The following is a 16561-nucleotide window of genomic DNA, read 5'->3' on the forward strand; positions in this document are numbered from 1 at the left end:
CACTTGGCATTTACCCACCTTTTTTGGTCTTAAGAGGACGCTATTTTTACATGTGTAGTCTCCGTCTTGCAAATATATAAGCATACCCAGTTACGTTTTTTTGATACAGAAATAATTTTAGTTTATAATTATTATAGGTATAGTATGAAATTCGTGATAATTATAATATAGATAATAACAGTATAATATATAACTGCATGTTGGAGATTATACAAACTATTCTTAACATTTTATACCTATACTCTATGGCTGTTATAGAACCCATAAATTATTTCATACAAACACACGCCTGCATAATATACTTTTTTAGAAATTGTAATTTAATCCGTTCAACATTTTTAAAATTACACAAATACCTAATTTCTTGCGAGGATTAAATTTATTATTAATAAAAAAGATTTACTGTGTTGGCTATTACGGATGAAAATATATTAACCAGTACCTAGTTATAGGTAATTAATTAAAATTGTACAGATAATAAAACTTTTTTTCTTAAGTAGGTAATTTTTATATTTTTTATGTGTATGGTGTATCGTTATACCTACGTAAAATTTATCATACTTAATACGTTTCTGGTTGCTAATAACTAAATAAATTAGCTGAGCATAAAATTGTTAATTTATCTGTTGTAACAATGTATTTGGAAAAATAATCACATAAAAGGTTTTACTCATATTTTAGGAATGGATTTAATCTTTATACAATATAAATAGAATAGAATATTATTTAAGAAATTAATTATTAGTTTTGTATTTTTGCAGTACCTATATTTATACATCTACGGGAATTTGATAATTAGCATGTCATTATACTCGTACAACACTGTAAGAAGTTAGATTGTACTCGTATTTTCATAAATTTGTATAAAAATGTTGATAAAAATTTGACTTAAAATAAAAAAATGTATGTGATTTATTATCAAATACTTATAACTTTCTTCTCTAAAATAAAATAATTTTTTTGTTAAACTTAAATTTTAACGTATAAAACAAATCCATATAAATGCCTCATTTTTATATATCATAATAATCTATGTGTTTTTAAATAATGTACCTAATGATTGGTGTCAAAGTATTTAAAAAAATACTATGACATCGAATATTAAGTGGCCCTCCACTATCATCTCAATTGTTTTTAATTTTGGTTTAATAGCAAACATCGGAGGTATATAATAATTATTTATTATTAATAATTTGTATATCGTATTTATTTATCTTTATATGTATAATTATTTATACATAAATTCTGGATCCACTGCTTGGTTCCAATATCCCATGGGGGGTCCCTCACACTTACAAAATATATCTATCTATATGCCATCTATCATATAGATTATAGATAAATTAGGTGATCGGCGGCATAATATACCTAATGTGTGAACGTTACAATTATAAATTTATACTTATAAATGCGTGTATATTGTGAATTAATTTAAATAATAATTTTTTAAAAACTTTTTTGGGTTATTAGACTTTTATTTTACAGATTGAAATTAAATAATTGTTAAAATTTAATAGTTACTATTAAAACTATGTTATGAAAATAAAACGGCTTAAAAATAGCATTTTTAATATAATTGAAGATACCCCCGAAGACAGAGGAATAAATATTGTATAAAAATAATAAATAAATCCAGGTCGTCAATTTTTATGATAAATAGATTTTAATATGCAATTATAATGAATTCCAATTTGTAATATTTAGTTAATATTTTATGTAAGCTCATCATACTATTGGCTATATCTACTGTTTAAAATACAGAAATAACTTAATGTATAAGGTTTTAGGTTCTATTTAAAAGTATGTATTACACAACTTAATATTTTTTCCATTAAAATAATTATTTCAAAAATTTAACATTGCACGCAACTGTGTTTAAGTTATACATAGGTAACCAATAATCTTGACTTAAGGTATAATACTGTGTGGTTGTACAATATTTTATTACTTTATTATAATGAGAGCACATAATATTTTGTAAATAAAAATACAAGTTTATCTATGGTGATAAATAAAACTATAGAACAGTTTAGTAAACCTACTATAGTAGATTGTAAATGTAAAATATCATTGCAATATTAGACATAATTAAGTAATGTCCAATAAAATTTAATATAAATAATATTAGATCAATTAGCCGGCTATAAAAAGTACTTTTTATGTACATCTAAATTAATTTCACATTTAGAAGAGTTTACTATGTATTTAAAAAGGTTTTATAAGTTCCATGTAACACTATGTTGCCTATTATTGAGCCATAAATATTTTTAATAAATGTTTCTTTTAACGGATAATTTTACGATCTTCATAGTAAATAATAATGTCATTAAGTGGAAAAACCTACTAAAAGTCTAAAGCAAGTCGCATCTTTTCAGTTATTTCTAAGCCAGAGGGAAAATAATGACCATCCAAGCCAATTTCCACTCCATTGCTTTAATATCCTTGTAATTATATGTGTAACTACGCTAGTACGCTCAATACATTGGATTGTATAGAAAGCCATAAATATTGGCTGGTTAAATATATACCAATACCCACCAATCAATTTATTAAGAGTTACTGTTAAATGTTAAATAGTAATGCATTATTAAATAGATGCAGTAAATTAAAATCTATAAGCACAAGCACATAAATGCAATATGCATATATATGCACATTCAATTTATTAAAATCATATTTGAATAAGTTCAGTTCTACATCACTATTAGTACTTTTGCAAATTGTCATCTGTTATCTGTTAAACAATTATTTAACCTAATCTGGTTTATGATATTATAAAATCGACTTATATTTCAATTTTTTAAAGTTATTGGTAAAAATAATTATTACTATAATGACCTAATAGTAAAAAATATCATGTTCGTATAACACATATTTATTAAATTAACTGATGTAGGGTATTAAAATAAAATATAATAAGTAGTAATTGATACACTAAATAATTCAATCAACACCATATCTATTTATAGAGGGATTTGAGCATGGTGACGGGGTTCCAGCTATACTCAATGCAATACATACGAAGATTTTTAAAATATAAGTTTAAGCTATGTTTAACTTTAATTTGGATAACTAAGATCTTTGACGAAAGAATTTATTTAATAAACATTTCATCCTAAAGAATATTAAATTTGTACATTATCATTTATAATATTACATGTGAATGGCTTAAACATTTTCTTTTTTTATTAATAATCCAAAGACAAAACAAAATAATAAGTTATGTTACTGTGTTCATGATACAAACATAAAAATTTAAGTTAACTACAATTGATTTTTTAGTATACCTATACCTATGAAATGTGGCCATTTTCTGACCTCGAAAAATATGTTTATAATGTGCTTGTAACTTGTGGTATTCATTATTTTTATCACCCATCCCTAATCTAAAGTGAAACTTTTAACTATGGATATACCCATTTGATTTTAGTGTAGGTACCTAATACCTACTTAAATGTCTTTAATAAAAAAACGTAAATAAGTGGTTACCGGTCTGTTGTAAATAAAGGGGTGACTGTAGTTCCGTTCCAGTGAACCTTTTACATGTAAATTTCGTCCCGAATATTTCTTGTGTATATGTAAATTGCAATTGCGTCCCGGGTATTTTTATATTAAAATTTAAAATGTATGCTACTTATTTACAATCAATATTTTCTTTCCAATTTTATCAGACTTAAGACTGCTAATATTACTGTTATAAATTATAATATTGGTAGGTACGGTTAAAAATATTGGTTTTTATCTTTATTACTTTTCATTGTATTGTATAATTCACCATTCATTAGTTCGTTACTTTAATTTCAAAAAAAAAAAATCACCAATTTATTCGTGCACTTGTTAGAAGTGTTATCGGTGTACTAACACATGTTCGCTGTTCATTTCTGTGGTTGTAGTACAATAATATAGTAAAAAATAATAACGAATTTTCCGTCGGACTCAATTAACGTATTAACGTATACATGACAGTAACATGGCCGCAACTTACGTATATATTGTTGTCGGGACCTATTTCCGTTTACCGAAATATATGGTATCTAGTGGACAAAGTAATGGTTGAGTTAAATATTTGAATTCAATGACAAATTATTATATACCAAAAAGGATTCTGAGTGGAGATCATCTGACAGCCTAATATTAATATTGCTATTAGCATTACTAGATAGATTGAATTTATTTTTGCTAAAACGTCGCATATACAATTATCAATTATGGTAAACAAATAATAATATAGATATTATGGGATACCACGGATATAACATTTATCATAGTAGTTTACCGTCGTATACTCATCTATATGCACTGGTGAATATATTATAGATCTGTCGACTGTCATAATAACTGAAAGTCAGTAACGTTTTATACTTATATTCCACCATGAAAATATATATATACAATGTTTAAAAAGTTTGGAAATGGTAATTGTTCATCTTCTCCTCTATTGAGTATTTCTAAATTGTGTTTTATAGACCACAAAATATATAAATATTATTAAAAATCTCCTTTCTTATTTTAGGTGATATGTCATCAACTTATGATTTTTAGATTGCAAACATTATTTTTTTTTATTCTAATAGACTTATAGGTGGTAATAATAAGGTTATAATAGTAGTAGATTTAAATTTGAATGTACCATTCCTACTACAACATAGGTAATTGTAATCTGTAATTTTCACGATTTTGACGATTTTTGTAAAAATTTAAACTACAAATGTATATTTTTTATATTGATAAAATATAAATATTAATATTAATTATTATTATTATTATTTTTTTAATTGTGCTTTAGTACCTATTTCTAATAAATTTATGTAGGTAGATATAAGAACAACTTATAAGGAACCTTGTATTAAATTTTCACCCATTTAGAAAATAATTACTTATTGATATTTTTTGAAAAAAAATCTTTTTAAAAAATAAATGAAAATGTCTATAAATAGTTCAATTATACCATGTGTAAAATGATAATATAAATATTTATTGAGAATTTTAAACATCTAAAATTATTTGAAACTTAAAGCATTTTTACTATTCCAAAAGATGATAACAAAAAAAAACCATACATTATTATAAAATCAACACATTTATCACTCCGCTCAGAATCTAAAAATAATAATATAATAAATTAATATTTATTGTTTATTTAGTAAAATATACGAGATTACGACTTACGAGTATATATTATATTATATTTATATTTTAATTTATTTATTTGTTATCTACTGCAAATATTATACATTTAGAAATATTTATAATATACCACTATGTCGAGTATTTATTATATTTTTTTTCAATTTTTAATTAACAATAATACAATTTGGTAAATTAATTATTAAAGCGCCAAACTATATTATTGCATTGTACTCATGCGACCAATGTGTATTACGTACCACCGTACTAATATATGGGTTATGTTAATGTCATTTTTATTTTACAAAGAATAAACACACAATGAATAACAAAAATGCCTTTTTTCAAAGAAAATAACGGATCAATAAAAGCTGTTTATATAGTGGAAGGTCTATGGTTCATGTGTTGCTTCATAAATATATATATATATATATATATATATATACCCATGACATTTGAACGGCAAGGTAGGGGATCGTTTTAATGACGTATTTAATTAACATTTTAATAGTAATTAAAAACGAAAAAAGAATTCTTTACTCTATAACTATTTATAAAATTTACCTCCGAAATAGGATTCTGATTTTCTGTACCAATTATGTTTATTACATATTTAAATATTATTTTTTAAATGATGAACACTTAACAATGCAATTAAAAAACACTAAGTCTAACTTTTCTATTGTAAGATTTAAATTTTCTAATTTTTCTAAGTATGTTTAGGAAATTAATATTTAAAATCTTATTTAAAAGGTATCTTTTCCGTTACTCATGGTAATATTTCATTCGTATAATATCCTTCACCGACCATTCAAAGTGAAAGCCCCTCCAAAAATACAAAATCATTAATCATGAATATTAAATTCTCCAGAACAATGTAATAATTGTCACATTTTTTGTAAATTTATTTTTTTGCATCCTAAACGTAGTTAAGTAATTTTTTTAACTTATTCTCTACATATTATATTATTCTTAATTGTTTTGTACTTTTGTTTGTATTATCTACTTTTTTTAAATTTGTGATACGGTTAGAGTTGGTTATAATAGTATTACAGCGCTTTACACAATATTAAGCTACGGATATCACATTCAATTTATACTTCTATTTAGAGTATATTATTTGTGTTTTATAATGTGTGACATTTAATAATACGTATACTCGTATGTTTATTGTTTATCTGAATTTTACAAAATATAAATGTTCACATCTTACCGTATTATTGGATGTTTGTTATTTAGAATGCAAAACGCATATTATATTATATAATAAATCCTCGTTGTTCCTATTAATTATGCATGCATAGTTCAACAGTAAATTAAATACATGTATTGTAATTTATTATGACTAGCGTGTACAATAATGATTATTGAATAATCCAATTAAACACAAATCAGTTTCAGTTTAACGAAAGGAAAAAGTTTATACCTAAACGTAATTTTATGTTCCATATAAATATCGTAATGAGAGTGTATAATAGGTCGGAAGACTAAGTAAACACGTTTTCATAATTATTTTAGTAATTATATTATTTATTTCCTAAGTTCTAATATGATCAATACCTCAGCAGTAATGATTACCGTCTTTAGAAATTTAATTACACATAAATGATTGAGTGTTTCAAATTTCAATGACCATGGATCTATTCTATAACTATATTCCTATATACGCACCTATAGGTATGTTATATTTTCATTATAGTTATTAGAATAAATAATGATATCATAACAATAAAGCAGAGCTATAGGATATGATAATTTTGTAAAACAACAATACATTAACACACTTATATCTATTATTATGTTAAGAAAAAAATCATAATCATATGTCGAGTACCATTATAATATAATGATCGTAATGTTTCGAAGAAATAAACTTTACATTTATTAAAAATATGTAAAAAATGAATTCTTTACTAAATAAAAATATATTTTGTCTATATAGTATAGGTTTCTACAAATTACACAATAATATTATAGAATAACAGAATATTGCGGAAGTCCTTTCATCGTTTTACACCTATTGATAAGTAATAAATTTACTGTGTTATTAGTTATTATTACCTAGTATCTACCATTTATTTTAAAAATACAGAAAAGCTATACTATAAATTTTGTTGTCTAAAATATTTTTTGATTTCTTCTAAATGATAAAATATGTCCCTCCTACATCTGCCACATGCAGAACCCAAATTACAATTAAACATATTTTAACAAACTGTCTCAAATACAAAAACGCAAGAAAATAAAACAATTTATCAGAACATCTCTATAAAATCTTAGGACCCCAAATAAAAATTCAAACAAAGTAATACACTAAAAAAAAATATCATAATTATATAGTTAAATTTAATAATATACTCGAAAAACAAAATTTGTAATTAAAAAAAAAAAATTTTCTGTTGAAGCGAATAGAAAAATATATTCTTTACTTTAATTATCTGTAGGTATCGTTGGCTGTTTCATGCCATATAAATTATATTTTTTGTGAAATCAGAAACTATTTTCATTGTTGACGGATGAGAAATCACAATAAGGGTCAAGGATGTACGATGAATTAAGTCCTGTTAAGCGATGGAAAATTTTTGTTTATAATTGATATTTTTTTTCAATAACCAATTGTTCATTAGGATATTGAAAATTAACTTAGGTATATAGTTATAATAATAATAAATAATAAAATATTTTTTTTCTTGGACGTTTTTACCATTTACCATTTATTATTATATTTTAATTTACCAGATACTCTTATGAGATTAATGTAACATTGCGTACCTATATCTAAAAATTGTTTTTCTTATTTTTTTTATTCATTTTTTGTGCTTATTTTGTTTTGTCAATAAATTGGTTATAATTATCCCTCCAATGAATTTAATTGTATAAAACATTGTTTGCATATAATATCATTATTTAGTAGATAATTACATGTAACAAGTAGTTAGTATCCATGAAAAATGATAAAAATTTAATTAAAATCTAGGTATTGCCATTATTTTGTATCGAGATAAGCTTCAATTTGCTAAAATTTTTAAAATAACGAACTGGTAACGGTGAACTGAATACTTAATTATTGTAATATATACGTAGGTATACGCAACGCATAAACTGCAAATATACTTAAACTTAATATAATAGTTTCATAGTTTATGTATAAACTTTATTCATAGTTATGTCTAGTTATACCTTATAATTACCATCTACCAACTAGAAAAGACCTGGGTAAGACACATACAAATTTTACTGATTTTTAGGTATAGGTAGTTGATTTTAAGGTCGAACTCATAACATATAAATTCCACTGGTACCGAAATAAGTAAGAATGTTCATTGACTTACAAAAATGGTACCATTTTCCGCTAAACATTAGACAACTTTTTCTTCAACTATTCATTTCCTTCCAAAAAATACAAAATTACCTACTTTCAATTTTTCTCTACACATTTTTTTTTAAACCAGAATCATGTTTACTTTTGCTAAATATTAAAATTATATTTACATTTTTTAAATATTATTTGTATTTATTTTATATTTTTACTTGTCTTATGTATACCCCATAATATACTCATTATAATACTCCATATGTATTCACTTTTATTCTTAATTGATAATTTAGCGATATTTTTAGTTTACACTCACTGTACTCTTACCCTCTGGTTAAAATATTTATTAAAATAAATATTATTATTATTATTACTATTATTTAATACTCCATATAATATTGATTATACACAAATGATTACAAAATTAACGATAATTTTATTTTAATTTGTAGTTATTATAGTTCTAAATTATTATAAAATTAATGTTTGACTATATTTTATTTCTATGATTTTTAAATTAGATTATTTTCTTACTTGATGGTTGTTATTTTAATTTAAGGGGAAGTGGGAATTTAACAGTGGAAGAACACTATCATTTTTAGAGGAAATAGCCACGAAAATAAATGTAAACCCTACCACTCACCTGCAGTACTAACTGAATGTATATTCTAACGATATTATTAAAAAATAAAATCTAATTTTGTATGCACTGTAATTGTTTATGCATAATAATAATATAATATACATATATATATATATATATACATATTATTTAGTTAACATTATAAAAAGGTTGGCAAGTGGATATCGCTCTGCTGTATAATAGGTTTCAAATGGATCACTCTAATAAATGTGTTGAATTTGAATTCAATGATGTTCCTATCATTGTATACAAAAAACAATTCTGAGCGGTGCAGAGACGGCGATCTGTCAGGCGTCAGCTATAATATTACTAGACGTACATTTCATGATATGTTTTTTGATATAGCTAATTTATTATACTAGTGGTATAAGGTATTACGATAGATTAATTTAATTTTTTCCAAAAAAATTTCGTTTATTATTTTATTAAAAATCAATTTTTATAATAATAATAAATATAATTTTTATTAACTTTTAAGTCAACACCACTTAACTGTAAAACAGTGTAGATAGGTATTATACTTACATAGGTTTAAGATATAAAAAGGTAATATCTTAAAATTAATCTACATATTCTAAAAAGGCCATTGCATTTAGTAAAATTTATGATATATATATAATACGTATAACAGTACTAATGAATAAAGTTTTTTAAATCATAAGAAAATAATAAACATCGTTATTCATTATTAAAATACACGTAATTTCGTCCAAATTTAAAATGAAAATGAATTATATAAAATATAGGTAATTGTGTTTGTATATTTTTAAGATATTTTAGTTTCAGTATGAAATATTCATGAGGAACATTACATTACATTTTCATATCTTAGCTAAGATTTTATAATTTTTTTATCACAAAATGTATGTATAGTTTGTAAATGTACGTGATTTTGAAGAAATCATCGCTTAAATATATAATTTTGTCCAAATTTGAATTTATAATGTCTATAAAAAATAATTACATTTATATATATTTATATTTATTTTTATTTTTAGTTCTAGCATAAACTAAATTAAACTTAAAATTCAAGTAAGAAATTATTGTGCCAATGTATTTTAATATTTTAAGAACCATGGTTAAGTTAGGATAGATAGGCTTGTGATTGAGAAGAGCTTATCGTCTAATACTACACAATGAAGCTTAAACTTAAATAATATTAAATTAGATAATTTAAAACAATTTTAATGTAATTAATAAAAAAAAAGAGTGGTCAAGTGGCAAGTGAGTATGTATAGTAGAGGTGGAGAGTAGGTTATTATAATGAATGTGTTAAATTTGAATGCAATGAAAGATATCATTGTATACGAAAAATGATTCTGAACATAGATGGTTTATTAGTCTAGGATATATTATAATTACCTATATTTAAATTGTAATTTATTTTTATCAACTACTGGTGAAAGTTTCAAGTTTCTACGACTTATACTTTTTGAATAACAACAAATATTTTAAATCGTTTTAGGATATATTGTGATTTCGTAAAAAATTTAATTTCATACGTTCATACATTTTTTTCTATATTGACGCTGAATTTATTTCTGGAGTTATTTGGAGAAAAAGTTATGTAGAACCTTGTATTAGTTTTTTTAACCTTAGGTATAAATCAAAAAAATCTTATAAATATTCAACTTCAAAATTCTTTGCAAATTTTCGCGATTTTGACAATTTCATAAACATTTGAACTTTAAATGCTTGTAAACAAATGTTGTGACTATCGATTTTTGATTTTTTTTTTACTACGATAAGTATAACTTATTATAAACCTTGTATTAAATTTTAAAGATTTTTTGGAATGTCAATTTTTATTTATCGGTATTTCAAAAAAAAACTTAGAAAAACCGAAAATTTCGATTATCTATAAATAGCTTAAAAGTCAAAATATTTTGAAATTTTAATCATAAATAGATAATGCTAATACAGTAAATTCCCATTACAACGAATACCAATACTACGAAAAATCTCTTATAATGAAAGTCATAGAAGTCCCCTGCCCCCAAAAGGCAGGGCTTATAAAGAGCTTATTCGAATTTTCGTTGCAACAAAATTTCCGTTATAACGAAAAAAAATTCGGTCTCCTGGAGTTCGTTGTAACGGGATTTTACTGTATAAACATTTGGTGAAAATGTCAAGTATTTACAATAATTCGTTTTTAAGTTACAGCAAAAAAATAAAAAAATCAATTTGGTCGAAAACTAATTATGCTTAAAAATTCCCGTTTTTTCATTACTTTTTCAGGGTATTTTCCTGACACTTTTGAAAACTACTGGAAATTGTTTAGGTACTTTTGATCCGCCGAAGAACCAACTAAATTAATTTTCCTTTTCAAAGAGGTGGTAGAGTCAAAAATCAAAGCACTTTTACAACTCAAAAACGTGATGACAGACACAAAAATAAAAAAACACACATCATTGTAAAATCAATATACAATATTCATCACTCCATACAGAATCTAAAATTACTAAAACAATTTAAAAATTCAATAATTGTCCATAAATAACTTATAAATATCAAGTATATTTTGAATACTATACTATGTACAGAACATAATAATATAAATACTTCGTGAACATTTTAAGTATCTATTGTTGTTGGTTTTTGAATTATAACGAAATAAAGAAATAAAACAAAAACCTGTTCTTAATTAGAGTATTTTTTAAATGTTCAAAAGATAAAATCTAATTATTGAAATTATTATTTAGTATTTTCCAATTTCTTGTATTTATTTTCTTCAAAACTCGGTGATATTGTGATGTCCCGGCACCAAAACTGCAATTATTGCAAATAACAGACTAATAGGTCCTTTGATGATTTCAGAATTTACCTATTAAATTTGCATAATTTCAAAATAAAATGACTGTTTTCAAAAAATTGATAAATTAAAATTTTGATTTAAATGTATACCTAATTGATAATGATGTACACCTAAATATTTAAAAGTTATTTGTTACAATTAATAACTAATTAAACAGTTGTAAATAATAAACAAGGCACATACAATTAATTAATTTGTTAAACTGTAAATGAGACTATTTATTATTCTTAAGTTCAGCCAAGATAGGAATGTTTAAATTCTGTTTTACGAAAAATAAAGATCGAGCTTAGAGTTTCAATGGATCTGGATATACTTAAAGATTCTTAAATATTATTTGAGCAATCCACCTATACTAATATTGGTCGATAATTTTTGGATTTTTACATTTCCTATGAAGATATAGTAAAACGATTACATTATACACAGGCGAACTCATACAATTATTATTGTCAATAGTACCGCGCACAGGCGCAAATAGGTAATTATATTATAGTTATCTTAGCCCTCCACAGTGGAAATAAAATCCCCGTAATCTACGAATGTATTAATTTTATACTTTAATTATGTCTAGTATCATTTAGAGTTGTTTTTATTATTATTCTGAATTGATTGTTGTGGCGGGATGGGGAGGAGGGGGTTGAAGGAGATCAACAACGTCAGTTTTTGATTGAAAAAAAAAATGATAGTACCTACTCGTCAATTTAATTTCCTATTTGCGCCCACAGATGAATTAGGTAAACAGTATACTTATCGTTTTCACTTACCGTTTTCATTCGCGGTGTGTGCACAAGCACGGTATTCGGACGCCGTGGCACGGATAGGACTCGACGGATTCACCGTCATTGGCTCTTTCGAAACACATCGTGGTCGCGCGCGCCGGCGAGAAATCAACCACCTCTGGCGGCGGTATTCGCGACGGAATGGAGGGATGGTGGGGGGGGGAGACGTCAGCCGTGGGCGGGCGACGGGAACGACGGTCGGTCGAGGGGGAGTGGTGGGCTAGTGGTCGGTAGGTCTAGCGGCGCGGTCGTCGCCGAGACATCATCCCTTCGTCGTCGTCGTCGTCGTCGTCGCCGCCGCCGCCGCGACCACGTGCGATGATAGCGTCCGCGACAATAATAATAGCTTTATACGAACGGGACGGGACTCGCGTTCGTCCGGCATGGTACGTGAGACGATAGTGTCAGCGGCGGGAACGGACCGTGTAGAGGCTTTCCTCCGCGTCCTCCACCTCTTCCTCCTGCCCACTACACCGGAATGCAGAAGACCATCGGATCGGTCCTGAAAGTCGGACGGGCGGGTGCGGGTGTGGGTCGTCGGCCGTCGGCGTTTCGGACGCGGAGCGACACGACGCCCGCGGGACGGCGGCGGCGGTGGTGGTGGTGGTGGTGGTTCGCGACGTTCCGCGGTGGTGCGCGCCGGTCGGGGCGTAATAACGACGACGGTATACGTATATATGTATATAATGTATGTATATATATGTGTGTGTGTGTGTGTGTGTGTGTGTGTATAGTGTACGGATAGTAACCGCCGGCCGCGGTATAACGTATCGGCAAATTCCAGGAATCGCGAGACCTCGGCGGTCCGCTACACGCGTTCGGCAAACTTCGGGCGCGGAGCAACTTGTGCGTGCAATATTGATCTTAGCATATTTTTGATACCACGCGCCGCGTTATGTATTATGTATATATTATATTATAACGTGTATACACGTTTGTGGACGTACACGTGCACGCGTGCACGGCGGCTCCGATCTCGTAAATCACACAGTCCTGCAACGTTTTTTCGCCCGCGTCCTGTACACAATTAGTGACGGTGGGCTTATTTTTTGCGGCGGCTCTTACGAACGGATTTCGAAACTTGTCGGGAGGGGGGGGGGGTTGTCTAATTTTATGCGTGTGGCGCGGCACATGATAATATATAGCATTTTAATATAGTGTAGATTGGCAATACATTAGGAGATGTAATCGACGGGCGTATAGGTAATGCCACCAACGTGAATATACATACCAGTCCGACGAGCCCGACGACTCTTTCTCATATACGGATCTCTCGAACCATGGTCTGTTTAGTATATGAGTTGGGTGTGCACAAAAAAGTGGGCATTTCTTCTCAAACTTTTGAGTGTTTCTACCCGAAAAATGTAAGCCCGTTTTGTTAACCTATGTGTATACCTACATTTAGACTATGCCTGAAATCTAAAATATAATTATACTATGAATTATTATATAATATAGAAATATAAGAAAAAAATTGTAAATAATTGGTTGTATATATGTAAATATGGAAAATGTTTTAAATATTTAAAATAACTCGTGTTACTAATAAGTAGTAACATTATGAAGCATAGTATAATAATTATATATTTGCTTTGTCAGGCTGTTGTTTTTTATATTTTTTGTACCATTATTGGGAATATTTATTTTATACCCACTTTATTTTTGCCCTTCCATATTATGCAATTATCAAATCTGCGTATAATGATCAGTCAGATCAGGGGTATATTTTATCTACGTAAAAATCTATATTACAATTTGTATTATATATAGTTATCTATATCCAACACTCAAATCATTTTTTAGAATTAAATAAAAAACAAAAAAAAAATATACAATTTATAGTAAAAAAATGCTTTAAATTTCAACATCGAGGTTGGTTTTTCATATAAAATTTAATGTATTTAATACTTTTAAGAGGTAAAAATTGAAAATATTTTTCAAAATAACTAGAAAAAACTAGTTAATGAAAAATTAGACTTACGAAAATCGATTTTATTTTTTCGGCGTTATTCAAAAGTAAATAAACGTAGATACTTATTTGAAATTTTCACCAAGTAGTTTTATTAACATTTTCTATAAGTACATATTAAAATATTTTGACGGTTTTTGGGCTATATAGCCTATAGATGAATATAAGCATTCTCGATTTTTAATGTTAATTTTTCTATAAATGTTAATAACAATTTAATACATATTGTTTATATACCAATTAAAAAATATAGAAAATATAAAGACACGATATTTTTTTATAAGCGTTTAAGTGGAAGTGGAAATGTTTATAAAATTCATCAATAACACCCAACTTTTTTTTACTAAATTCATAATATTTTTAATATTTATAGTTTATACCTAAGAAGATTTGAAAATGTAACACAAATTTAGTTATAAGTTTTTATCATCGGATAAAACGAACATATTTGAGAGTAATTTTATTTTATTTTTTTCATGGACGTCTTAAGTTTAAATTTTTACGAAATTGGATATTTACTACTCACGCTTAAAATGACGATTTCTCATCAAAAAATTTAATTTTAATTTAAAAATAAATAACCGTAGATAAAAAAAAATATTTTTTTTTATTATTATTATTTGTAGTTCACATTTTAACGAAATTCATAAAATTTAAGAAAATTGGAAAATTATTTTATAATTAAAAATGTATTGTATAATTTTATTATGTACAATTTTTGGCCTAATTAATTCTTCCTATCTATTATCATTATTATTGTATACTTCTTCATTATATTTTAAATTTAGCTCTTAGGGTACCTACTTATTTACAATAGGATTTAATCAGAAAATACAAAAGGGAAACAATTCGTTTAACTGACTTCGAAACACAATCGAGGGTCTCCACTCTCCGACCAGAAAAAAATTTCATATTTAATTATATTAATATGCGTGTACAATATAGGTATATAATTTAACAATTAAAATAAGTACACACTTAGGGAACACACTTTTTACATTTTAATAAGAATTTTAAATCTTTGGTTTATCTCATGAGATAAAGTATAAGATTTAAGTACTGCAGTACTTCGGTCAAGAAAATTTGTTATATTATTATACTTTGTCAATCAACTTTATAAAATAAGGCAAAAATGTAAGTTTAAATACTTCAAATAATTATATACTATACGAGGTGAACACAAATATTAACTCTACCATACTTATGTAATTTTGAATTATTAATCATATAATAGTTAAATTTTTAGTAAATAATTTTATAAAATACATATCTTCAATTTATCTATGAGTTAGTTAATCGGTATCGTTGCATTATACAATTATACAGCTTATTTAAACATATGAATGTTACAAAAATAATAAATTTAAAGAAAAAAATAAATATAACTGTACAATTTTTATAATAATTAAAAAGCATAATCATCGTCGTTTCGTTTAGCTATATTGTTTCCATTTACATTAACAAATACATGGGTAAAATTAATACAAATTAATTTTCAGGTCATGAATATTATATTTAATTGACTTCGACAAAATAATAAAATTAATGAGTTCTTTAGTTTTTTACTAAGACACTTTAATAATTAAATGATCACTTATGAAGAGAGGGCTTAAACAAAAAGGTACAAACAAAAAAAAAAAAAAGTGGGAAAATGGGTCACTGTAATGGATGTGTTAAATTTAAATTCGATGATATAAATATTATTGTATACGAAAAACTATTTCTGAACAGACATAACTCTTTAATGATAATATGTTTTTTGATATTTTTATTAAAGTTATTTATTTTACTATTAGTAGTTAGTACTACAGTAAACTGATTTATTTTTAACCAAAAACATATCATTTATTATATAATTAATATTTAATTATTAAAATAGTATATATTTATATCATAGTTAATAATTGTTATT

At 26.1% G+C, this 16561-nt stretch overlaps 1 protein-coding gene across 2 annotated transcripts in view; it reads right to left on the reverse strand.

The window, feature by feature from the left end:
• The window catches only part of LOC132924069 (uncharacterized), a 34865-nt gene extending 21739 nt beyond the window's left edge, over window positions 1–13126 (reverse strand). For both annotated transcript variants that reach the window (XM_060988149.1, XM_060988150.1), the window contains exon 1: window positions 12666–13126. The gene's annotated coding sequence lies outside the window, so the exon portion shown is untranslated. The remainder of the gene's footprint in view (window positions 1–12665) is intronic.
• Window positions 13127–16561: the final 3435 nt, after the last annotated feature.

The sequence above is a fragment of the Rhopalosiphum padi genome, chromosome 3 (assembly GCF_020882245.1).
Source record: "Rhopalosiphum padi isolate XX-2018 chromosome 3, ASM2088224v1, whole genome shotgun sequence".
NCBI classification, from domain to species: domain Eukaryota; kingdom Metazoa; phylum Arthropoda; class Insecta; order Hemiptera; family Aphididae; genus Rhopalosiphum; species Rhopalosiphum padi.